Genomic DNA, 27308 nt, shown 5'->3' on the forward strand with positions numbered 1-27308 from the left:
TAAACAGAGAAACGTGAAAAAAACGTGGTGGCAGTGTTAATGGCGGCGAAGCCGTAACAACGGCATCCATCGCCAACCAAGAGGGTTCATGACAAGAGGGGACTGAGTCACGATAGGAAAGTAAACAGAGTGAGCAAACGGCAGAATGATAGATTGATCTAAGAGGGGCTAGGAGAGCAAGGAAGACCAAAACAAAAAGTAGAACAGAACAGTAGAAAATCTGAGAAAAAATGTGTGAAGAAACCAGGAGCTTAGTGGCATGAAAAGTAAGAAAAGTGTGAATTTTATGAATATTGTACAGTTGAAAACGACAGGCGCGGGAGGTGAGTGAGATATGATGGGTGAAAGAAAAATTACAGTCATGGAAAAGACAGAGATTACAGCAGTAGGGGAAATCAACAGATTTGAGGGAGGAAAGAGGAGGTTGAAGAACATTAGCAGGAAAGAAAAGAAGTTCGGTATTTCCAGTGTTTAAGGTGAGAAAATGAGAGGTCATCCATGACTTAATGGCAGTAAGGCAGGAAGAAAGAGTGAAATGGATGTCAGGTGTGAAAGATGAGAAAGAGAGATAGAAGTGATGTGACACGCTGAAGGATGAGATAACAGGGGCAAGAAAGGAGGTGTATAAAGAAAAAAGAAAAGCACCAAGAACAGAACCTTGTCGGACTCCATGATCGAGAGGGAGAGGAGGAGAGATATTGCTGCCCCAGGATATTGCAAACATACGGTTAGATAGATACGAAGAAAACCAGGATAGGACAGTACCACGAAAACCAAATGAGGAAAGAGAGTCAAGAAGCAGAGTGGTCCACCGTGTCGAAGGCAGCAGAGAGGTCAAGAAGAATAAGAACAGAAGAGTGTTTCGAGTAGCGAGCAGTAAGAAGAGAGTTGAGTACAGAGGTCAAGGCGGTTTCAGTGAAGTGGTGGGGACGGAAACCAGACTGAGTGGGGGGAAGGAGAGATAGGTCAGAAACAAAAGATGAAATTTGTGAATAGACAATACATTCAAGAAGCTTAGATAGGAAGGGTAGGAGAGAAATAGGGTGAAAATTAGAGACAAGAGAAGGATTTGCTGTGGGTTTCTTGAGAATAGGTATGATGGTCGCATGTTTAAAAGCTGATGGAAAAGTTGAGTTAGCGAGGCAGATATTGAAGAAGGAGGTGTGGAAAGATAACAGAAGTGGATAGACTTTAGGAATGAGTCATGAGGAAGAGGGTCGCTGGAAGCAGCGATAGGGTGGGTTTTAGCCAGAAGAAGGGCTACGTCAGAATCAGATACAAGGGTGAAGTTAGAGATAGTGGTAGAGGGTACAGCGAAGGATAAGGAAGAAGGATTCAATGAAAAAGATGATAACATTTCCTGACGTAGAGAGTGATCTTTAGAGGAGAAGAAGTTAGCAAGATCTGAAGCAGTTAGGGATGATGTAGTGGAAGGATCCGGTGTAGGAGGAGAGAGAAGGCGAGTTAAAGTTTGGATATGAGGGTAATGTCATGGATTACTATTGGAATATTGGGACGATGAAGAGGAAGGTGGGATTAATGACATGGATTACTATTGGGGTACTGGGACAAGGAAGAGGGATGTGGGGTAGTTACATTAATTACTATTGGCTTACAAGGACAAGGAAGGGGGATGAGGGCGTAATTACATGGATTACACTATATCCGTAGGCCCTAATCCTGCCAAAATCATTCTCTCGTACCCTGCTCACATTCTCCCCAGTCTCAAACCTACCCTTACTTACTACCCTTATTTCATTTTAGGGCAGTTTCCCAAAAACAAATGTGTATCTGAATCTTGATCTGCATAATAGCGGATTTATATAAATGAAAAGTCCAGCAGTGCATCAAGGGAGATCTGCCTAACTGGGCGGATTTACACCAAACCAAAATAGGATTTCCTTTGAGTGCTTGTACCCAACTTGTTTCTTATTTGGCAAAAATCCGTTCAGCCTTTTGGGATGTGCAAATGCGCAAAATTCAGAATTTTCTCTATGGGAAAACCAAGGCAAAATGTGAAAGAACACCCTTTTTTTTGACCATCTATAACTTTCCAACTGTAACACCGATTTGCACACAATTTTCCAATTTATAGGGGCCAGGCCAGAAACCTTGTTTTGGGCATTTTCATGCTCATCCATCCCACAGCTCAAAGGTTATTAGATATAGAATGTTTACATTTTCTATGAATGATAGGATTCACCTGAATGACAGTGCGACACATGTATGTACCAGTACAGGAGCAGAGGGATGCATTCTGGTCCCCTGCTCAATATAACATTCAGCACTGTTTCTCTCCTCCAAATGTTTTCAGGGCTCATCCCATCATCGGGCAGGCAGTCTGAGCTTGCAGCTTAGTCAGTGAATGTGTTTTAAATCAGTGTCAATTTTGCAGCAGGGACTTCCAGTAGCTGCAGGTTTCAGGTTGCATGGAACCTGCTCACCTCCATTCCACCACAGTAGTAGGGACTGTGGGTGGGAGCAGCCCACATTGAGGCACTCCAAAGCTGGACATGAGTCACCCTGGTGCAGCACCTTATTGGAGTCTGCAGCTTCCACTTTCCTTAATACAATATAAATAACAGTAGGGGAGGGGTGCACTCTGGATCTCTGTTGAATATACATTTCAGCCACTGGTTTTCTCCTCCAAATGCTTTCATGGCTCATCCCATCAGTGCAAGCATTTCTGGTGAAAAGTTTCATTCAAATATGACCAGCGAGTCAAAGGTTATTAGCACTAGAATCTTGGGGAAAGTCAATACAAACAGGTTTTATCTTAACTATAGGGCAGCAACCTCAGCTCTAGAAGAACAAGTTACTTACCAACTGGCAACGTTCTTTCGATTGGATGTTCCTTCAACGTATTCCTCATCTTAGATGTATTTCATTCAGCTTTGCTGCTCTTCGGAATTTTTTTCGGCAGAGGGCGCCGTGCGTCGATGTCGCTGAGTCGATGGTCCCTCGAAGGCCTCCGTCGAGGGTGACGTCATCACGTGTATAAGTAGCACGCGCGGCACCCGTTGGCCTCAGTTTTCCCCCTTTTTTTGCCTGTGATCTTGTACTGTGTAGATTGTGCCGGCAGACAGGTATCAGCCTTGCGAGATTTGAGATGGCAATAACCTGGAAAAATCTACAGAGGGGTAGGTTGGGAGGGCAAAGGAATACGTTAGAGGAACATCCAATTGAAAGAACGTTACCAGTTGGTAAGTAACTTGTTCTTCGAGTGGATTGTGTCCTCCAACGTATTCCTCATCTTAGATAGACTCCCAAAGCAGTATTTTGTTACTTTCTCTGGAGGAGGGGTCAGATTTTTTTTTTCTTTTTATCAATGCCTTTAGATGGCGGAATAAAGCACTGCTTTTCCAAAAGTCAGCTCCCTAGACTGGGAAGCATCCAGGCTATAGAATTCTGAGAAGGTGTGAAGTGAAGACCAAGTTACTGCTTCGCAAATGGACCTTACGGTCCGTGGAAGAGGCGATGCCTCTGGTGGAATGAGCCCTCAAGCCTTCTGGTGGGTCTTTTTGTGCTAGTCTGTAGCATTCTGAAATGCAAAGTACAATCCAGCGTGAAATTGTCTGTTTTGTTACCGATTGACCCAGTTTCCTTCCTGTGTAGCCTATAAACAACTGGTTGTCCACTCTAAACCTAGAAAGTCTAGAGATGTAAAAGCTTAAAGCTCTTTTTGGATCCAGTCTGTGTAATATTTCTTCCTCCTTAGAAGGATGAGGTGGAGGATAGAATGAGGGTAAAACAATTTTCTGACTTAAATGAAAATTAGATATTACTTTTGGTAAAAATGATGGTTTAACCCTCAATACAACCCTGTCCTTATGGAACACAGTATAGGGTGGCCCAGAAGACAGTGCCTGCAATTCGCTCACTCTTCTTGCCGATGTTAGAGCAACTAAAAAGGCTGTTTTCCATGTTAGTAATCTTAATGGACACGTGTGCATAGGCTCAAAAGCGGCACACATTAAGAATTTTAGGACTAAATTTAGATCCCAAATCGGTACTTGAAATGGGTGAGGAGGAAACACATTAGTGAGACCTTTTAAGAATTGTGTTATAAAAGGAATTTTGAAGTAGGAGCATTCTTCCGATAAGCGCTTGAAAATGGAAAGCCCTGCAAGGTAACCTTTTATTGTTCCGATATTCAGACCTCTATGTGCTAGGGTCAGAAGGAAAGATAGTACTTCCGGAATAGAACATAGAAAAGGATCGACATTCTTTTCCCTGAACCAGTTGCAAAACTTTTTCCAACGGCAACGGTATAGAGACTTTGTTGTTGGCCTTCTTGCTGAAAGCAACACCTCCATAACATCATCTGGAAGGTTCCAATCCCTGTATCTCAGCCTTTCAGATACCAAGCATGAAGGTTGAGTGTTCTGACCTCTGGGTGGAGAACCTGACCTTTCATTTGAGAGAGAAGGTTCTCTCTCTGAGGAAGATGTACTGGAGGACAGATGGACACATCTAGAAGGTCCGGGTACAATGTTCTCCTGGCCCAATCCGGGGCAATTAGGATCATGCGGTTCCCGAAGTGTCTCAGCCTCCTGATGACCTGAGGAATGACGGGAATCGGAGGGAACGCGTACAATAGTGGGCAATTCCAATCCATCAAGAACGCCTCCCCCAGGGCTCCTCTCGGGGGAAATTCCCTTGAGCAATACCTTTTGCATTTTCGGTTGGTGCTGGTTGCGAATAGGTCTACCTGACGGGTTCCCGAAAGGGCGAAGATCTCTTGAATGACTTCCTGAGCCAGTTCCCATTTGTGGGACACCGTGCTCTGCCTGCTAAGAGCATCTGCCGTCATATTCTCTTCCCCGGCTAGATGAATTGCCGTTAAAGAGATTCCCTCATGAATCGCCCAATACCAGATCTGCATTGCCTCTCTGCACATGGTTACTGACCCCACACCTCCTCTTTTGTTTAGGTAGTGCATGGCCACTGTGTTGTCCGTCATTAGCAGGACATTCTTTCCCCTGACAGATGGCAGGAAGGCTGTCAGCACTAGCCTGATTGCCCTCAGCTCTAAAAGGTTGTTATGTAGTTTGGACTCCAATGGAGACTTTGCATTATGTAAAGACTCCACCAAATCCCTCATTCTGCTTTCCTCTAAGATCAAGCATTCTGGGACATTTGGGGTGCCATATTCCAATCCAAAAGGTACATTTTCCTCCTCGGATCTCTCCTGTTCCTCACAAATTGAGGTCAAGGATTTGAAAAACTCCTTCCTAGGGAGAGGCTTGAAAACCTTCTCTGGGAGAGGAGGAGGAAGAGGTGTAGTACCAGGTTCTGGCTGACCTGGTTTGGTTGGAGCCTTTGGCGCCTCTGGTGCAGAGGGTTTCGGCGTCGACGACATAGTGGTCGTTGACAGGGTCTGCTTCGAGGGCGTCGAGGCAGTCTTCGACGATTTTCCCTTCGAGGTGTGACAGGTCTCGGATTGCGTCGGTGACCTCGAGCGGTCGACTCGACTTGAGCGTTTATCGCTCGGCGTCCTGGAAGGTTCCCTATCCTTCCGTTTACGATCACCCGGGCTCGAGGGCGCGCAAGTGTCGGAGCGATGACGCTCCCGGCTGGCTTGCGAAGAAGGCGCGGGCAGAGGCTTTGCCTTCTCAAACACCTCCATCATTTTGACCCTGAATGCTTCCCACTATTCGGGAGACAAATGTTTTGTGGGGCATTTCATTTTTTTCGGAGACTCGTCTGACGACGAGGTGGAGGGAGACCACCTGTGGTGTTGTTTCTTTGATTTTTTTGACGAAGACGACGAGCGATGAGAATCGCTTCGGGATCTAGATCGATGCCTTTCTGTTATATAAAGGGACTAATGCTTTATGTATTGTTATTGTTGTTGCTAAGTGCTAATGCCTTTTCTGTGTTCCGACAGGCAGGGCATCTGTGATTCTAGATTGGATCCCTTGTGTTTATACCATTCTGGAATGATATGTCATCAATGTTTATGCTTGGCTTTATTCAGTTGTACCCTGGATGCTGACTGTGTTGGGGGTCTTATGATTTACTGCTGGAAACTAAGTAAATAAACTGTTTCCTACTTACCTTGGCTTGCGGCTTCTTTACACTTTCGCGTCTAGGAGATTTCTCCTCATGGGGTCTCGACTCGACGCTAGAGGCTTTTCGATCCTTCCGACCTACCTGTAGCTTTCCTCTCCTTTCTCGCAAGGCCTTCCCCGTCATCGCCTGACACTTCGAACAGGCCTCCATGTCGTGGCTTTCTCGAGGCACCACAAACACTCGCGGTGCGGGTCCGTGATCGACATTTTTGAGCCGCACGACTTGCATTTCTTGAAACCCGATCTCGGGGTCGTGGTCGGTGTCGATGACGAGGACATATTTCTTCTTGTTTATATATATATTCTTCACAGAACTCGAGGCACGCCGAATGTCCGAAGCAACGTAACTGTGGAAAAACAGAACTGAGGCCAACGGGTGCTGCCCGTGCTACTTATACACCCGATGACGTCACCCTCGACGGAGGGCTTCGAGGGACCATCGACTCAACGACATCGAAGCACGGCGCCCTCTGCCAAAAAATTTTCCGAAGAGCAGCAAAGCTGGATGAAATACATCTAAGATGAGGAATACGTTGGAGGACACAATCCACTCGAATACATGTATATATATTTTGACCAAAAGAATGTTGATCCGACCACCCCCAATTTGGAAATATTGGGAAATATTTGTTAATACGTGAAAAGGTTATTAAGAAAACAAAAACAAAAAAACATTGTTTCGGCATATTCCCATTCATTTTCCCAAAGAGAAAAAGTGCATTGATTGGACAACAGTAGCACAAAAACTACTAAACAAGATGTTCCACCACACTGTTTAGAAAACACACGCTCATCATCCATGGAAACCAAAATGTGTCTCAAAAATACTACACATATTTTTAACTCTGTAATAAAGGGTAGTTTTGAGAATGGGGAGCTTGTGGGTAGGGTAAGAGACAATGATTTGGGCAGGCTTAGGGCCTGCAGGTGTAGTGCAATCCGTGTAATTAGGTCCTCATCCCTTTTCCTTGTCGTTGTCCTTCCAGGGCCTCTGCATAGACCCCATCATTTTCTATGGTTCTAGCTCATCTATTATTAATGCTGTACCAGTCTCCTGGTCGGGTCATTTTGTTAGAATATTTACCCTTTGCCAGAACACTAAGACACAACACATGTCCAATAATAAAATCAAGGCTCTGTGCCGTAAGCTTAAAGATCTTTTGGGAATACTCTGCCCTAATTGCCGTATGCATTGGACACCATAGATTACTCATTGGACGGATTTTTTTATGCTTTCTTCACACAGGGAGTTTCAATTATGCACACCATTTTACAGAATATGCACCTCTTGTATGGCAGGCTCACAAACCAGCAGATGGAAAAAATCTGGAGGAAGCACAGAACATCAGCCATAGCTATGAATGCAAAAATGGTATTGAAAGACTACAACGTTGGAATTTTTAAAGTTAAATCAGAATTTTTGCCCCCTTCCCACGCACTTGCATGATCTGAATGACACCTGGCCTTGTATGATCGTTGTCTGTCCTCCCCTTGCCACCGCCCGCCTCGCCATGAAACACTTGTGTATAGGCGCGTTATAAATGCCATATCATATCATATCAATGGGTATATTGAGCAAAAACGATGTTGGACTCCAATCATATGCCAATGACACCAAGATAATTCTGGAGCTGGGCAATCTTGAAGAACCCTTTCTCAGACTATGTTATGACTTGAGGTCCACGTAGATTATAGTGCCTCCGTCCCCAAGCACCAATCAGAGAAAAGTAATACCACTCGCTGATCGGTTATTGGGGCCGCAGGGGAAGGCAGGAACAGGATGCACCGGGTCCCGGATGGCTGAAAGGAAAGGCAGGGGTTAGATTGCAAAATAAGGTAGTAACACAATGAACAAAGGAAATAGGATGGTAAGTGACACCTACCCCGAAGATGACCGGTGCCAACGTGGGACCAAACTGTTCCTATGCAAGGGAGAGGGCAGCAGGATGCAGGTAGGCAGTCAGGGTTGCTGTGATCAGAGAGGCACAGGAAAGCAAGATGATAGTGCCAAAACATAACCAGAAGTCACAATCCAAGGCAACAAATCCAAAGGGCAATCCAGGTAGAAGTCCAGCAGAGAAGTCCAAGGGTCAAAATCAGCTCCAGAACATTGTATGCAAGTGGTAGTCCAAATGCAGTCCAAGTACACAAAGCAAGGTCCAAAAATCCGTGAAATCCAACAAAAGGTCCAAGAATTGCCACTAGCCGCCGAGAAAACAGCTGAGAAGCGCTGAACGGGCAGACTGACGCTGTTTTTATGCATGCTTCCGGATCACGTGACTGCCCACCTGGTCACGTGACTGTATCTTATATTTCTTCCGGGTCACATGACCGCTAGTCGGTTCACGTGACCCATTGCTGTGGAGCGTCGTCTTCCTGGGATGCCCGCGAAGCTGGAAGGCAGCCCCACGCTCCTGCAGGCACCAAGGTAACCCCCAGAACTGGCGGGGGCAGAAGCGCCAGGAGCACCACAAGGGGCGGGGCCTCACCGCGGACCGAGCGGAGGAGAGCCGTGAACGCCCAGACTGCCGGAGAGGTAAGGAGGCGGGGGCTTGTGAAGGCGTGACAAACTAGGCTAATGTGTGGACGAAATAGAAATCTGGATGTCCCAGACCTGGCTGCAGCTTAATACCAGAAAAACAGAAGTGGCCCTTTTTGGATCTAAATATCTGTTAACAGAGGACTCAGAGCACCCTTCTTTTCCATGCTTTATGGGTTCAAGACTTAATTTCGCCCCAAAAATTTTGAATTTTTGTTGCATCTGGCAAGCAAATCTTGGATGCGAAAGCCAGGTGGGAGTAAAAATATATTGTCTTTTACTCCTTACACCTGCTATGATTATATCTTCCATATGTACTCTCCCAAGATCATGCCGCTGCACTTAGGACACTTATCAACTCCCAACTCGACTACAGAAATAGTATGTTAGTAAACAACTCATTAAAGCATCTGAATAGGATACAGAAAGCCCAAAACACGGCGCTCAGATTAATCTTAAAGTGTCTTAATCATCCCCAGTCTCAGCTATGTACCGCTCTCTTCACTGGTTATCAATAAGGGACAGAACTGATTTTAAGATTCTTTGTCTAATTTTTAAATGTCTGAATAATTTAGCCCCCTCATACTAACAAATAAACTGAAGTAGTATCAACCAAACTGGCTGCTGCAATATGCCGATAAACTGCTGCTGGTTTGATTACATTGGCTGGACCTTCAACTTTCTATGGACAATTGGAGTTTGTAACTTGAACATCTGCACCCAGATGCAGTTAAGTCTGTCTGGTTTAGCACATTACAAATAACAAAAAAAGTACACAAGCACAGCAGTATCAAAATACTCTTAGACATTGCTATTTATTAAAATACACCCATTTGCTTATCAACCAATATAATATTTGTTCTTGACTCCAATCAAGCAGGATTTTACATACAATAACTTCTGTCACATAATTACTTTATCTGGACAAAAAAACAACTTTTCATTGCTTGCATAAAAAAGTTCTCTTTTGTGGTATTTGACATACAATTGGATACAAATGTGAAATCATCATGTTTCCCCCAGTCCTGCGAGAAGGAAGGGTCCATCCCATTGACTGCCGTTTAGCCTGTTTATGCTGCGAGATTTCCCCATCATGCGAGATTCCGGCAGCAAACGCATTTCCAAAACAATGTTTTTCAACACATCCCCAATTATAATCCCGTCCAATAACTTACAAACACACATTCCTCCGGATTTACACTCTTAAAAAAATATTTTTCTCTATTTGAAAGCATTTTTGTTTTGTGTTTACCCCATTCCCATGGGAACTGCCAAAAATACACTACATCGCATTGGCTACCTCAAAAGAGGTTATTGCCACAAGATTTCTTGTTCACGCAAGGTTTACGTGGCAATACGCACTTTAAAAACGAGTTGTAAAATACATCCTAAATTAAAATTCATGCTCAGTGACACACAAACAAACATTCTGGCATAGTTACTCTATGTGAAAATGAAATTCCCGTATTTTAAAGCATTTTTCTTTGTGTTTACTGCGTTTCTGTGGGAACGAAGACGGGCCCTCTAACCATTATTTCCACATAATTTCTGTTTAGCTGGGATTCCCACAGCAAAATGTGTTCTGCTACACCGCAAGCTCATTTGTGCCTGTCATTCCCATGAGAATTCAGTCAAATTCCTAAAGAATGCCCATGCTTTCCTAGCTTTGTTGTGGTGAGCATACTATTTGCTGAACAATATCCAAAGGAAAGAAAGCTACCCATCCTCTTTTCCCTGGCTTTTCCCCACCCACTCTCCATTGCCTTGCTTAGTGTTTGCTTTATCAATTTATTTATTTATTTTTTTCCTTTTTTAAAACTTTATTCAAGTTCTATTGTCATTTTTAGTGGTGTATTTTTTAGTTCAAATGTTTCTTCCAAAGTCCTGCTCTTCATCCATCATTCAGCGAGAACTGAACAGATCTTTGTCTGACAGCATCTGTAGTGACAAAGAAGTGGAACAGGTAACGGTGTTGGAAGATTAATAATATCTCGATAATACTGGGATATGGGGTGGCGAAGACGGTAAGTGCACTTTGGTATTACCGGCAGGATACAGGCAAACTCATAATTAGGGCCAACGACTTCCTTGAAGGCTGCAACAATGTAGGCATTTAGTTCCAGAGCATCAGTGCCTAAAGGAGGTGCAATCAGTCTTGCAGAGCTTTTCTAAAACGAGATGTGACGAGGGCCATCCACAATACCATTACAGTAAGGTTGTGGAGGTGCACTCACTTTCTATGTTACTAACTTGGGTTTAAGTTGATTACAAATATTTAGTTAATGACTTTAAAGTGCTCCCTGTTGGTGCTGTGCTAACAGAACCAGAAAAATGCAGAAAAGGAAGGTCCCTCATATTCCAGGTCCCTCTAATCCAACGGGGGACAAGCAGGGGCACACTATTTACAATACAATTGTAAAGAATCAATACATTTGAGTCATTTGAGTTTAAATGATTTTTAGTCTCAAAAAGTGATTATTTATGTAAATATAAAAACAAATTGATTTAGACAGTAAACAAATTCTTATGTGATACCAATAACAACATATCATAGGTGTACACTCTTTTGTACAATCTACATATACTTATATCATATTGTGACAGTATGCTTCATAAAGAGTCCATAGAAGCATCAAAGTTACAAGTCCTTGTGAGTTTGATTTATCCAGATATCTTGATAGGGGTTGATGACTGTATGCATTGTGTGCATTCAAGGTAGTATCTCCTATCGCTAAACTACGCGTTTCAGGCTTTCCTAGCCCTTCTTCAGGTTTAAATACCAGGCATTTCCATGCTATTTCTAGAGATAGAATAGAAACATTCCTGTATTATTAATGTCTTGTATACTTGTACATAAGTAATAATTTTCTAGTGACTTTCGCTAGTCATATGATTTCTTATATCATAAGCTCTGCAGTACTTACCGGAGCATTGGTGTGTAGCCGTGAAGTAGTGGCTTTTCTTAATAGTCAGTGGAATTCAATGACTGTCAATAAAATGACACTGCATTAATGTGATGTCAAAATTAAGAGCTGTGGGTCCCCAGAGGGACAAAGCGCTGTTAGAGGTGCTTGATCCCTCTTTGGGACCCCGGTAATTCAATATATTTTACATGCCTGGTATGTAATTCAAAGCTCACTCACCTATTTGCTTTTTCTGGTGGACGTGATATATGTTATTTTCTTGGGCTGGTCCAGTCAATTGCGGTTTGCAGTATTTCTGAAAAAGTAGTGGCCACTGATGTGTATTAATCAATTAGTGGCTGTCCACATTATTATATTCATCAATCACAAAATGCGATTCTTGCAGTCAGTTCTAATTATCGCCTACCTTCAACCGCGTGATGTGTTTCGCATTCCCTGGTTGTTGGTTGTTTTGTCACGGAGACGGCGTCTCCTGTATTGGCGTGCAGTGATTCTCTGAAACGTCTTGCGATCCATTCAGTCAGGTACCTCTGCGTGTGGGGGAAGAGTTCTTAATATCGAACGTTGTTTACGGTGTCTTATTAATGCATCTCGATTTAGTAAAGCGGCTTGTTCAAAGCTATTGAATTGTGCGGACCTCATCTTGTGAACGCATGCATTGGCCTCGCTGAGACGTGGCATCTAATAGTTGCTAAGCAATCCCATTGTTGGTGCGGTCATATAGTTTGGTTCTAGTTTTCCTATTAGTCTCACTGCAGCGCCATCTTGACTGTATCGAACCTTCTTGGAAATCTGAGTTCTAAATAATTTTTTGGCCGTCATATCGAAGCGAGTTAGTTAAGTGATTCACAGGCTGGTCACGGTGTACTTACTTAATTAGGTTAAGGTACTGATAATAACACTGCTTCCTACAATTATGGAGATAAATGAGTCCATATCCATTTGTGTGTTTGATATCTGTCCTGCAATGTCGGGATTAATTTATTTAGGTCAAGGTACCCAATTCCAGTTCGGATTTCGGGTGATTCTGTTCTAATTAGGCATTGTATGTCTATCTCATGAAATAGAGATAACTCAAAATTAATCACAGAGTCAAATACACGGTTGCTCAGCTCAAATCAGAAAATAATATAGACTTATATAAGACTATATATAGAATAATATAGACCAGGCAATTATTGTCCATGAGTATTAGTGTTAAATCAGTGGGTGATACAGCAGATTTTACATGCAGAAAACATGACTCCTATATCTTTCCACAAATCAATGCTATCACAAACGGGTAAAAGTCAGTGATCTCCAGGCATGATTAGGTGGCAAATGCATTTTCAGTATTGAATGTAAATGAACAGTCATAATGCTCAAAATACTTGATCAATTCAGAGATAACAATTCAGTCCCAATCCATAGTCATTCAATGAGGATACATTGTATCAAGTTTTTTAATCCAATAGATTTCTCTTTGATGGAGCAATTTATTCAAGTTGCCACCTCTCCTTGGTAATGTAGCATGTTCTAAAATCACAAACTGCATTTGTGCTATTGTGTGTTTTTTGTTCGTTGAAGGGTTGTGCTGCTGGTGACTTTGCTGAGAGGTTTCGGATATTTGACTTATGTTCTCCCCATTTTATCTTTGCCTTTCTTCCTGCCAGTCCTACATAATATAGTCCACAGGGACACTTAATCCCATATATTATGTTTTGTGTATCACAAGTAAATGTATGCATCAATGAAATCTTATGTCCCTTATGTGCATGGTAAATATGGCTACCTTCGATTACGTTGTTACAACAATTGCAGTTGTTACACGGGAGAGTCCCACTGTATGTTTTGTTTTGTAATCTCTTGTGACTGAAATCTGATTTAATGAAGTGATCTCGAAGGGATCTTGAGGTGGGGCTGGAAACAGACTTGCTAGTGTTGCATCTAAAGACAACATTTTCCAATTTGTCTTCACTATTTTCTTGACTCTACTGCTTTGCTAAGAGTAGGTTGTGACATACTAGGTCACAATTGGCGCTTTTTTCCTTTGGTTTAAAGGCATCAATTCCGGATATATTCCTTACTGTGGCAGCATGTTATGCTACCATATCTTTGTCATATCATCTCTTCAGAAATGTGTTGGTGAGTTCCATGGCGTTGTCCTAATATTCCTTTTCTTCAGTTATTATTCTCCTGTATCTCAGGAACTGGCTGAGCGAAATGCTCTCTATGGTTTTCTTAGAGTGGAAGCTCGATGCTAAGAGCAAACTATTCCTGTCTGTTGATTTGCTACAGACCGTTGTCTCCAATCTGTTGGTTTTCAAATAGACCAGGATGTCTAGGAATTCAATGGATGTCTTACTGCATTTGTGTGTGAATTTAATTCTTGGCGCGCGACTGTCCATTAAGTCAAAGAACTCCCCCAGTTCGTCTTCGGTGCCTTGCCAGACAACTAATAGATCATCAATATATCTTACAAAACACTTCAATTTATTTGCCCATCTTGAGTTTTTGATCACTTGCGTCTCCTCTAGGTATGACATGTAAACATTCGTATAGCTAGGGGCCATTGTTGCCCCCGTTGAGGTTCTAGATTTTTGTACAAAATAACAGTCCTCAAACACAAAGAAATTATTGTTAAGTACGATGCTCAGAAGTTTTAAAATCAGTACCATACCATCCCATAGCCTAGGAACATAATCACTAATACATCTGACCAGATTACACAGGGTTGAAGTGGATGAGTCCCTACCGGCAGGCACACTAAGCTCAACAAAGGAAGTCACAAAGGCCGCAGGTAGCACAGCAATAATAAAGTGCTCCATCCACCTCCAGCGCTACACCACCAGCTCCAGCACCGATGTCGCAACCAGATTCATCTCCAGTGGCTTCTCCAGCAACAGCAGCCTCAACAAAGTCTCAGCCTTCAACCTCCGGGACCACACCTGCTGCACCGGCTCTATCGTTAAATCTATGTGAGTGTTTAGTTTTATGCCTTTTATGGCACAATAGAATCACTGTAGGAGAGTGCCACCCTAGGTGAGTGTAGTTGGCATAGATAACCACCAGCAAAACTGCCACTGTTAGTTTTTTTTGTGTCGATTTCTTTCCCCAATAGGCTTTTGATACATATTGTGTTAAATGTAAAAAATGTAAAACACACAAATAAACCCATAAAATCTTATTTTTTATACCACAGCTAAATTGTTCCTTCTACCCTTCCAAGTTGCTATCTGCTTCCTCAACACACCACCAAACAGTTCTAAGAATCACCACCAAATGTATTTAAAAAACATATAAATAAACCACAAATTGTATAAATGGATTGATATAACATGCATAATCCCGTTATGCAATTTGTGTTCGAAAACCCCTCATTTTCATTTCCCAGTCTCATTCCCGTGGATATATTCTCCCAAAATTTGCCACCAGAGTGCTGTGTGCTTTTTTCATTCTCTCTGTAACGGAAAAATGATTGGACAATCTTACACTGTTTCCAATCCTCTCTAACACTCATTATTATTCCCTTACTCTTTTCTGTGTCCCTGACGACCTCTAGGTCCAGCTGCAGTGGTGCATAGATTGGGAAGTTGCTTTAATAGTAGGCACTACTGAAGGAGTAAGCTGTTAAGAGCAGAGACTAAGGGCCTCATCACAAGTTGGGCTGTATCCCGGCTATAATACCGCCCAACTGTAATAGTCTTAGCACCTACCGGTCCGGCGGTATTACCGACGGATCACAGTTTGGGTGTTAACTGTAAATCCCCATTCCCCATTAGGGCCATTGGATCCAATGGGGCATTTTCAGCGCTAATACTGCGGGCTAATACAGCCAGGGGTAAAACAGCCAAAAACAGGGTGCTTAATGGTATTTTCACCTCCAGAAAAAAGCTGGAGGTAAAACAGCCCATTTAGTGCCCAACTTGTGATAGGGCCAGCCCTTAAATGCGGCGGTAATACCGTTACCACCATATTTAAGGGCTACAGCCGAACTCTTGATGAGGCCCGTGAATGAGATTATGTGGTATCAAATGGCTATGTATGTCCCTTTTTCTATTTTTTTAACAATTTTTCCCTAAGAAAACTATGTGAGCCCTTTCCAAGATGGAGAAGGAGGACTCAGAATGTGATTGACATATTGTTCTCTAATGAGGGATGATAGAATATTGCTGAAGGTTCCTAACTGCCTTTCATCCTGAGTTTTGAAGCAAGCAGGTCCTATTTGTGGGAGTGGCTCATTTTGGGCCAGGTTATTGGTGAACCTCAGGAGAACCAACTTGAGATCTTCAAAGGACATCTTGAATACTTTAAGGGTGTTTATTTGATGTTTTAATGTTTAATGTTACATTTTCAAGAGTAAATTGCATCTGTTAGCGCAGGATAATTTGATCCTGGCAAGACATGCAAAGGTACAGTCTATCTGTATTAAGCAAGCATTGACTGAGTTGAACACATTTTCTGCCTATTACACATGAAAATTCTGGTTATCCACGGTATGCACAAGAGATAATTATTGTTCCCAGTCAGCATTCGAATGTGGTGCGGGACGACAGGCGAAGCAGTCGCGTTCTACAGCGCTCTGAGCAGAGGCGTGTGCAAGGCGATGGTGTGGGACTGAAGGGAGAGTGTGTTATCAATACACATTATTAGAAGAAGGGACCTAGCCATGTGCCATGTGAAGAGGAAACTGGCAAGTGATGTGGGTAAACAAGCCGGCCGGCATTCATCTTCAATGCAGTATTGATATTTTAGTGTGCGTGTGGTGAATTTGTGAGACTTTAATGTGCACATAGCAAAGTTTATTACCGAAAAACCTGAAAATGCATGCTTTGCGCACTTTCTCAACGAAAGGGTAACAACTGCTAATATGCAGAAAGCGCGGTTCCCAGACTACGTAATCAAAGAGAAAGAGACTTTGCACTCAGAGATGTACAGGTGACAAAGTGTACAAAGTTGAATTTACCCAGTTACTAAAACCACATATTACATGGCCTAAGGTTAAGTTGCTCATCTCAAAGGAAGAGCACTTTTTGGGCGGCTTATAACTTCACTCCCACTGGACGAATCCTCACCAAACTTTGCATAAACAGTATATGGCCGGCTCTGAAATTCTTTACTAAGTTTGGTGAGGTTTCAGCAAAGGGGGGCAAAGTTATAAGGGGGGTCCCACATTTCTTTTTCTCCATAGACTGAATGGAGAAAAACTTTGCTCAAGCCTACAGCCAAACCGCTGGACGGATTTTCATAAAATTTGCGCAAGAGCGGCGGCTTGGTCGCAAAGCGTGCTTTTGTAAATTTGGTGAGAATCCATCCAGTAGTGTTTCTTATAACGGCCAAAATGTAGGTCCCAAAAAAATAGTGCTACCTGGCTCCGCTCCGCTGACCCATTTCCCTGTTCTGTCCACGGACTCTGATTGGCCCAGAGGGCTACTTGATGTCCGTGGACATCGGACGCTTCCCCTGATTGGATGGTGAAAAGGGTGAAGTGCGTCAGATTTTTGGAAACGCCCTCCATGTTGGATTTGCAGACTTCGGCCGATGTCTGCAGACATTGCAGTAAAAACATATAAAAAAAAATTACACTTGTCAAACCTATCAAACAATGTCTGGGGAGGTGAGGGGTGATGTGGATGGGATCGGATATGGCCATAAGAAGCCAATAAAAGGGTGTTTTTCACCATAAATGTCGGCAAATGGTCCGGATGTTCGCGAACAGTCCTGTGAAGTTCGGGGACACTTCAGATGTTCAGGAGCAGTTCTTCGATGGCTTATAACTTTGGCACCACTCAATGAAACTGCATTCTGGAATTCTGTTCTAGACCTGGTACTGAAAGGCTTTGCAAAGTTTGGTGAGATTCTGTAAAGTGGGAGCGAAATTAGAGAGGGGTTCCAAAATAATGTAAAGGCTTATACATGTGGTGCCATTTGACGAATCTGCACAAAAGTTTGCATAACGATTTTAAATCTAGATATGCATGTTTTTGTATGGTTCGGTGGGATTTTCTCAAGAGGAGGCTAAATTAGAGAGGGTATCAACATTTTTAGATGGCTTATAACTTTGTTGCCGTTTGACGAATGTGGACAAATGTTTTCAGAAAGATTATACACCCATGTTTGTGTAAAGTCTGAATGGATTTTGTCAAGTTGGGGGGCTAAGTAATATGACTATTGTATGTACATACATTTAGACACTTTTGGAGAAAAAAAACATGGGCGGATTTCAAGCAAACTCGTGTAAGGAGCATTTGCAAGGACCTTAAAGCATGGTTTTGCAAATGTGCCTGTGGTTTATTTTTTGACAAGTGTCATAATGTAGGTCCAAAAATAGTGATATACCTTTGGTGACTGTATAGCCTGTGGCCATGGGCAGTGGCCAGATTGTCCAGGTCATGGTATAAGGTTATGACCCAGACAATCTGGCTACTGGCCTTGACTGCAAGGGATGAAAAATGGTGTTAAAGTGGTCATGTCAACCTGGGAACGGCTGCGTGATAAAGTTATCCGATAGTAGGATAGGTTTGAAAGGGAAAGAAATGTGCTTGTAGTAATATGGTCATAGGGTTCTGACTTTGCCTTCTGTAGCCTGTCATGGAAAGGGAAGAGGAGCTCTGTACTGAGCCCCACCTTCTTTTTCCATGGTGGCCATCTTGGAAAAGGATTTTCCTTCCTACAGCGGGACACCGCAGGCGTCCTGCTAGAGGAAGAAACATTTATTTTTTAGCACCCTGGGTTACCGCTATTAGAACCAGGGGTGCTAATGGCCTTAATCCCCATTGCAGGGCTGCAATGGAGGATAATGGTCCAGAGCCCTCGTTATTTATTTATTTATAATGCGCCGAAGCCCGCAGGCATCAAGGCGCATACAGACACACTTCGCTTGGGCTGATAACTTGGGCTTCCGGGCCGTTATCCCCTGTTCCAATCCCTGGAATCCAATCCACAGTGACGTCAGACGTTTGCGGACATCGGCGGAAGCAAAAACACTGGAAAAAGTATAGAAGTGTTAAAAATTATGCTAGAAGGTGGGAAATGGCAGTTTTAAGGTGAAACGTTGTAAATTGGACAAACACGTTGCTATATTGGGGTAAGAAGGATGTTAGTAAGTTGTAAGAATAATAGCATGCACTGGTAAGAACCCATGGAATTCTCTGAAAAAGACTTTGTTAAAGAGACGTTATGGTTAAGTTGCACCAATAAAAACCTCTACAATTCAATGAAAAAACTTTGTTAAAGGGACTTTATGGTTAAGTTGCACTAGTAAAAACCTGTGAAATTCAATGAAAAAATTTAGTTAAGGGGACGTTATGGTTAAGTTGCACTAATAAAAATCTATGAAATTCAGTGAAAAAACGTTTTTAAAGGGACATTATGGTTAAGTTGCACCAATAAAAACCTATACAATTCAATAAAAACTTTGTTAAAGGGACGTTATGGTTAAGTTGCACTACTAAAAACCTATGAAATTCAATGGGAAAACGTTGTTACAGGGACGTTATGGTTACAGGTAAAACCGAACAAACCTCAGAAATTTGCCAGTTATGGTAAACTAAGCAACCATAACTCGCATCACCACTGTGCACTGCTAAAACCCAGGACATCAAACACTGGGTGTTCAACTGAGGTATTAAGACAGTTGTGGACAGGAAACCTGGAAAAGTCTGTGGGTGCATTTCAGCAACTGGGACCCTATACTCCCTTTCTTTGTAGAGTACCTACCGAACCCTCTCCATGACCCCCTATTATTATTCCATTTGTGTAACGTATTTTCTTTTTACGATCACGCTTGGGAGGAAGAGTAGTAGTAGGAGGGGGTGTGGTAGTAGTGGGATGGAGGTGTTATTAGTGGGAAGAGGAGTAGTAGTAGTAGTGGGAATAGGAGTGGTAGCATTATTAGGAGAAGTGGTAGTAGGAGAAGTGGTAGTAGTGGAGTGTGGTAGTAGGATGAGGAGGAAGAGTGTGGGAACATTAGTGCCAGAGTTGGAAGAGGGATAACATCAAAGGGTGGAGGTAAAATACAGGCAACGTGAAATAGCAGAGGGACAAAAGAGTGGTGAGAGGAGTCGGGGAGAAGGAGGTAGAATAGAAGGGCAAGGTGAGATGAGTGCAGTTGGTTTTCGGTGGTTCCAACCAAGTAAGTGCAAAGCACTATTCCTTACCTTTCATAGAACACTAAGCAGGGTTAGTGTAGGGAAAGTTAGAAAGTCCCTTGGGAAGATTAGTTGGCAAGCGTATAAAGAAACCAACATTAGTCGCAGCCAGCTATTAAGCAGTAAGGGTTACCAGTCAGTAGCACCAACCATAGGGTTATGAAAGCCTGGGCTAGGGTGGACATCCCAAGCGAGACGAAAGAGAGAGGGACGGCCCTAGAGCCATTTTCGCAAATCCTTTGCCAGCCGGTGCCTCTGATCAAACACATCCATTTCACTTCATTATGAAGTTGAGAAGTCATAGGCCTTCATATGTTCAAAAACATACAAAACAAAGATATATCTTTGCTTCAATACTCATCACCATCATCAATGCATTCTGAAATATTTCCATTAAACCATACAAAAAAGAAATTGACCACATTAACTATACAAAGTGCCATAAAATGTGCCCCAATAAAGAAAACCACAACAATAGATCATAATGCAAATGAAAACATTAAAATTAGAGTTCTCAGTCAGCAATTAATATATATGGTATTCATTACAATATTGATAGAAAGTGTCAATCCGGCGAGGGGTGGCAGCCTCTAGGCCAATCAGAAGGCTCAGAACAGGGAATTTTCCTCATCTTCCCCACCAGGAATTAAGGTAACGGCGCCCATGCTCCCTTTCCCCTCCTTACCCCCACTCCCAAACCCCAATTTCCACAGCAGCACTCTACCCCACTTACCTTGTGCACCTTTGCCCCTCACTTCTGCATCTCTGTTGCAGCAATGGCCTCCATGGGAAGGCAGAAAGGACTATGTGAAGTTCCCTTATCCCTAATCCATGACGGCAAACAAGCTAAAAAAAACTTGAAAAACCTATTAGTGTGCCAGTACAACATGCCAGGGTGCTAATAGCAATATATTCCTCAATGGGGGGGGGGGGGCATTACCAGGTTTAGGTAATGTCCTAGGACTATCGCGTAGGCCCAGGAAATTACCTGGCCCGGTAAAGCCCTTCCATTTTGGAGGTTATTGCTTAAATCTTCTTTTAGAGCATTATAAATCATACAACTATAATCGGGTAAAATTGGATAAAATGTAGCCAATCAACTTCGCTGTGACACCGTCCAGCCACAGTGAGCTCCAGTTATTAAAATACAATCTTTTTTTTTAGTGTAGGCCATTCTAACCAGCCAGAAATCCAGCTAGTCAACAGAATTACAGATGTTCTGTTGGCAGGCTTCAAATGTTTATGCCGTTCCCTTTCTGTGATCAGTTTATGAAATAAATCAAACGTAACATGACTAACGAGATTGCTCCTAATTCTTGCTGCATTATTAAAATAAGAACTACAATTTCCACAGTGCAGGCATTTCTTCACGTGAATGAACCATGGGATCGAATTTTTTGTTAGCCCAGTATATAATTCAATATTAACTTGGTCCTTTTCATTTACCCAGACTCTGAGCCAGATCCTAACTGGTTCAAGCTACAAGTCATCCTAAAGAAAAGTGATGTCCATCTTTTTATGGGCTGCATAATTGGGGGTAGACGGAGGGAGAAAGACACAGGAAGTTTTTGAAAAAAATATATTCTTGTATGTATAGGGGCAACACATCACTGAATCCTCAAATGCAGCCCCAGATAGTTTGACTGCCTTTGGTTTCGCTATATAAACATGAAGAACCATTGGTAGACGAAGTTTCCAATAGTATTTGTGCACTGTACAAGCGTACAAGCTTTCAAGAATATATACAAACATACTGGAGGGAAATTGTGAACAGATGCTATAGGCAGCTAGCATAAGGTTTTCACCTCTTACTTTTATATAGATAATTCAGGCTTTCCTGGCATAGAAAAACTCAAAAACCTTTAGCTTCCCTTTGGGTGTAGTGCTCCCCACTAATGAACCCTTGGTCTTTTAGACCTTAACGCCTTAGCTTTCTTGGCCTGAAATGCTTAACAGGAGAAGCCAAGGCTGTAAAGGGTATAGTACGGTGAAATGTAAAGCCATTAATCGTAGCATGATCACAAGATACATGTGGAAGCAAACGTATCGACTGCTGTAGATTTCACACCCGTGCTTCCTCCATTGTTTCTGTTTATGGCAATAGATAGGATCCAGGCATTGAAAGGTAAACTGTCAGGTAGTAGTTTGTATGTGTGTGAGGAGCGAAAGAGAGAAACGGAGAGACTGGCACATGCTAAAAATCCAATGTGTGTGAAACTATAGTTTAGTTCTTGAATCTTCTTTTTTGAAGACATATCAATATGAAATAGAATCAGGGAGGGGACTAGGAGCTGCAGGTTCAAGCTGCTGTCACCTTGGCCAATTCTAAGAAGCAGAAACAGTTGCTGGTGTTGGAAGAGGATAATCCAAGCAGTCAGGACATCTATAAACTTCTGAAGAAGGTGTCTCTGGATATGGTGGAGGTGAAGACTACCTTGGCAGAGCTGAACTCTAAAGTTTGTCATCTGGATGGCAGAATGGAGGAATTAGAAAGAAAATCACACTCAATGACCTCGGAGATGGCAGGGAGCTACAGGGCCTACAACAATTTGAAAAAGGACCTCCGTGATGAGAAGGACCGGAGATTGGAAATGGACTTTAAACTGAGGGAGAGAAATATCAGATTGGTTGGAGTCGAAGAGGATCCTGGAGTTGAGAATCTGATTTCGGCAGTTATTGGGATTTTCAAAGAATGTTTTGGTTTGTTATCAATTAAGGAAGAGGATATTGACCACGTTTACAGATTGGTAAGCAACCAGGCTCTAGGCCTAGGCACATCATGGTAGTCTTTGTTTTGGCCAGAAAGAAGGAGGGTTTGCTGCTTGCCGGCCGGTCTAGGGGGTATGCCTCCTATAAAGGGAAACCTATTTTTGTCTTCCCAGATTATCCTAAAGAAGTCATGGTGGCTAGAAAGAGCTTTAAGGGTGTGAAAGATTTGGCAAAATCCCTGAAAGTGAAGACTCTTCTGAATAAGTATAATCTCATGACTTTGATGCTGCCTGAGGGAGAGAGAGTCACTTCGGATCCAAAAGAGGCTCTCTTTTGGCTAGAAACATTGCGAGATAAAACTAACATAATTGCTGATTAATATACCGTTCCTCTTCGTTTTCACGCAAAAAGAAAAAAGAAAAGAACATTTTTTACATTGGATTTATGACAACAAAATGGCGCCGTGTACGTGTTTCAGTTGAATTTTGAAAGTTTACTTGGGATCGATGTTGGAATATGATGCTGTTTGGATTCCTCTCTAGATGCGGCGTTTGGAGAAAAGAACCTTCATTCTTTTCCTGACGCGTGTCACTGCGTCTCCCGTGTGTGCCGCGTCATGTCTCTAGGATACGGATGTGAAAGGGGCACCGCGATCAAGATATGGAGGTGCCAGAAGACTGGATTTTGGCGGTGCCCCTCCATCCTGATGCGGCGCAGCGCAGCGCGGCACGGTACGGCATAAGCGATCGGATCTATGCAGTGTGATCGCGCAAGGTACGTCAGCTGATTTGGCATGCTGTTGCGTGTCATTGCGTCTCCCTGCGTGCCGCGTCGTGTCTCTGTGATCCGGATGTGAAGGGGCACCGCAAACAAGATATGGAGGTGCCGCAGGACTGGATTTAGGCGGTGCACCTCCATCCTGATGCGGCGTATGTAATCAGATCTCTACAGACGGCGCAAGGTACGTCAGCTGATTTGACCTGATGTTGTCGAGCCCAGACTCTTGCAGGCTTCGGCTGAGAGTGATGGTCTGATTGTGTGTTTCCCCCATCAACGCAGATTTCGACTCGGGTCAATCAGGGCGGGCAGCCTCGGACGCAGCACTGTGTTCCAGGAGCCTGCATTTGCAATGCTTGGTTGGTTGGACAGCTTACAAGACTGTAACTGGAAAACTGATTTGGGACTTGCTCTCAGGGTACTGTACGGGATCTGAGGTGTGATGTAAAGCTGCTTCCTGGAGTCCTCTTGAAGATTTTTGAAAAGCTCTGTACATTCGGCTCCTCTGCCAACTTTTATGTCTGAAGTGGAGGAGGGAGTGACATACAGACATGTGTTGCTTTTGTGCCATGATGTTTCATAGCATGCATTACAACTAGGATGTTTCCTTTTCAGCTCTGTGGGGGGTATTTTTCATGCTGTATGCGCAAATTGGTGAATGGTGGGCACTTATGGTAAATTTACTTGGTCAGTGTATGCTACTTTATCATTCTGGTGTAACCAACAAGTGTGATCTGGGCCAGTGATTTACAATATGGAGATTGATCACTTTGTTCCTGCTACACAGCCATTTGCTCTTTTATTGCTGTTTTGGAAAGGTAATGACATATATTGGGGGGATGGTATTTTTATGCCCAGGTTTTCTGGTATCGGTGTTTGGCTGTAGTCTGCAATTGATCTGGGTATGCATTTGGATGTTATTTTTGCCTACTGCATTATCATTTGGGATGCTTTGGACTTGACTCAGGGTGTGTCATTGACATGTGCCTTTGTTACTTTTTAATTGTTTGAATGATATGCACAGTGATGTTTATTTTCTTCAAGAGACCCATTTATTGTTGGATGAAGTTACTATGTTACGCAAAAAGTGGATATGGGAGTTTTTTGTCTCGTGCTATTCGTCCAGGAGTAGAGGGGTCGCTATTCTGATACGGAAGAATGCCCCGATTAAAGTCTTAAACTCTCGCTCTGATAAGGAGGGTGGGGTCCTTGCACTCTTGGTGGAGGTTCAAGGGGTTCAAAATATTCTTTGCAATGTTTATGCTCCCTCAGTGGATGATGGTTCATTCTTTGGAACAGTTGCTCAAATGTTGCAGGATTTTGCTTGCCGGAATATAATTCCGAGGGGAGATTTTAATTTGGTTATGGATAATGTAAAAGATCGTAGTGGATCCTGTGCTGTTCACAGAAGGGATCCGGCATTTTGTTCTTTTAACTCACTTGTCTCTGAATTTGCCTTGGAGGACGGTTGGAGATTACATCATTCTGATCTGAGAGAATACACGTTTTACTCTAGCTCTCATGGTTCACATTCTCGTATAGATATGTTTCTCACGGCTGGTTCAGCAACCTTGAATCTGGCAAGCTGTGAGATTGGCTGTATTGCTGTCACTGACCATGCACCTGTGTTTATGAATATGGGTTTGCAGTTTGATACTTCCAGATCATTTTGTTGGAGAATGAACACCTCAATTCTTCAGGATGAGAGGATAGTGGAAAAAATCAGATATGAGGCTGATCATTTTGTTGTGGAAAACAGGACAGAGGGAATTGGTGTTGGGACAGTCTGGGAGGCATTTAAATGTACGATGCGGGGCTTGATTCTGGGTTTGTCCAGTAGCAAGAGGAAATGTTTGGAGAAGAAAAGTTTGGATTTGGAACAACGTATTAAGCAGCTTTCAAAGGATTTGATAAAAGACTCAGTAAACCTGGAGAAAACGAGAAAACTTAGGGAGCTGCAGAGGGAGTTGAATGAGACTTTGAAAACGAGGTCTGAAAAGGATTTATTCAGATTGAAATGTTCTTATTTTGAATATGGTTAGAAATGCGATCGCTGGCTTGCCTATAGATTAAGACAGCAGCAATCAGAAAGATCTATCACTTCTATTAAAAGAGAGAATGGTCAGGTGACTTGTGATCCAAAACTGATTAATGAGACATTTAAGGAATATTATACGAAGCTGTATTAGAATGAGTTGGGTGTCAATGGATTAAATGAGTCATTTTTGGAAGGGTTGGAGATACCTAGAGTGAATGATTTGGAGAAAGTCATGCTGGGAGAGGCTATGACTGTGGATGAAATGAAATCTGCGATTGGGAAATTGAACTCTGGCAAGTCTCCTGGTCCGGATGGCCAGCCTGCTGAATTTTATAAAATCTTGCCTGATTCAGCGGTGGAACTTCTGCGAGATGTGTTCATGGAGTCCAGGGTGGGGGGTTTGCTTCCTGCTTCTACTGGTCATGCCATTATATTGGTTTTTCTTAAAAAGGATAAGGATGGTTGTTTGACTTCGAACTATCCTCCGATCAGTTTGATTAATACAGATAATAAGATTCTAGCGAAATTATTAGCCCTGCGTTTGCAGACTCTTCTTGTGAAGTTGGTGCACACTGATCAGTCAGGCTTCGTTCCCGGCCGGAGAACATCTAGTAATATAAGGAACTTATTGTTGTTGATAACACATGCACAGCATATGGAGGATGATGTGGCAGTGTTTTCTTTGGATGCAGAGAAGGCGTTTGATTGCATTGATTGGAAATATCTTTTTTCAGTGTTGCGTGCTATGAATTTGGGAGAGAAATTTATTTCATGGATTACTTTGCTTTATGCTTGTCCGACTGCCGCTGTCAGAACTAAAGGGTAATTGTCAGACTCTTTTGTACTACAGAGGGGTACAAGACAGGGATGTCCTTTGTCCCCCCTGATATTTGTTTTGGCCATGGAACCATTGGCGATTGCCTTGAGGTGTGACGTGGGAATACAGGGTCTGAGTTTTCACGGTGCCGATCAAAAGTTGTGGTTTTATGCGGATGATCTGCTATTATTATTACGGAATTTAACAGTGTCCCTTCCAGCCTTGCTGGATGTTTTGGATAGATTTCATGCGGTGGCAGGATTTAAGGTCAATTGGTCTAAATCTGAGGTGTTGCCGATTTCTGGATACTGTGATAAGAATTTGATTACTGGACTTGGGTTTCAGTGGTGTGAAAGGAAACTAAAATATCTGGGTGTATGGCTGACCCCGCTGGTAGATGAGATGGTTGTGGTGAACATGAGTGAGGTATGTAGTGATTTGAAAATTAGCATTTTGAGGTGGTCTTTGCTTCATTTGTCCCTATGGGGCAAGGTGAACGCTCTAAAGATGAATGCAACTCGGAAAATGAATTACATTCTAGGTATGCTTCCGGTGAAAATTGGCCAACATTATTGGAAGAAAATTGATGGTTTGTTGCAGTCCTTTCTATGGGATAATAAGCCGCCACGGCTAAAATTATGGAAACTTCAGTTACCAGTGGAAAAAGGGGGTCTGGGGGTACCGAACTTCAGGGCATATCATTTGGCCTTTTCAAGTCATTTTATCATACCCTTTTTGTTGGAATTGCATGATAAATGGGAAATTGCTGAGGCAAGTATGTTGGGCCCGCTCCCTCCAAGGGCAATTCTCACGGCAACAAACAAATTGTGTAAGAAATCGCCTTTGACAGTCTTTCTGAGAGAAACGTGGAGACAGATACATGAATTGTTAGGATCGGTTGCTTCAAAAACTATTCATGCATCCAATTGGTTGAATCGGCTGATTTCTGTCGGGGGTAAGTCTTTATTCTGGCCGAATTGGTTTCTAGGTGGAGTTCTCTGGATTAATGATGTTCTGGTGGATGGAGAGTGGTTTGGAGAGCGTGAGTTGCGAGCAAAATTTCACATTGATAATTTCAGATCTGATGACTTCAGAAGATTGAAAAGATGCATAGGTGATGTGGCGGAACAAGGTAGTTCAATGGTAAATCTCTTTCTTAAAGAAAGGGAGCCAGGTGTTTGTTCGATTGCTAGCAGGATTGTATTGTGTCTGCTTATAAGGAAAATTCTGATTTGAGAGATGAATGGGGAAGGAGATTGGGGTGTGAGATTTCACCCGAGATGTGGTTTGATATGTGTGCG

At 42.8% G+C, this 27308-nt stretch overlaps 1 long non-coding RNA gene across 1 annotated transcript in view; it reads right to left on the reverse strand.

Annotated features, from left to right (window-relative positions):
- The window catches only part of LOC138452635 (uncharacterized), a 271635-nt gene that overhangs the window by 99335 nt on the left and 144992 nt on the right, over positions 1–27308 (reverse strand). The window lies entirely within an intron of this gene.

Source organism: Ambystoma mexicanum, chromosome 4p, assembly GCF_040938575.1.
Source record: "Ambystoma mexicanum isolate Mex_15411 chromosome 4p, UKY_AmexF1_1, whole genome shotgun sequence".
NCBI classification, from domain to species: domain Eukaryota; kingdom Metazoa; phylum Chordata; class Amphibia; order Caudata; family Ambystomatidae; genus Ambystoma; species Ambystoma mexicanum.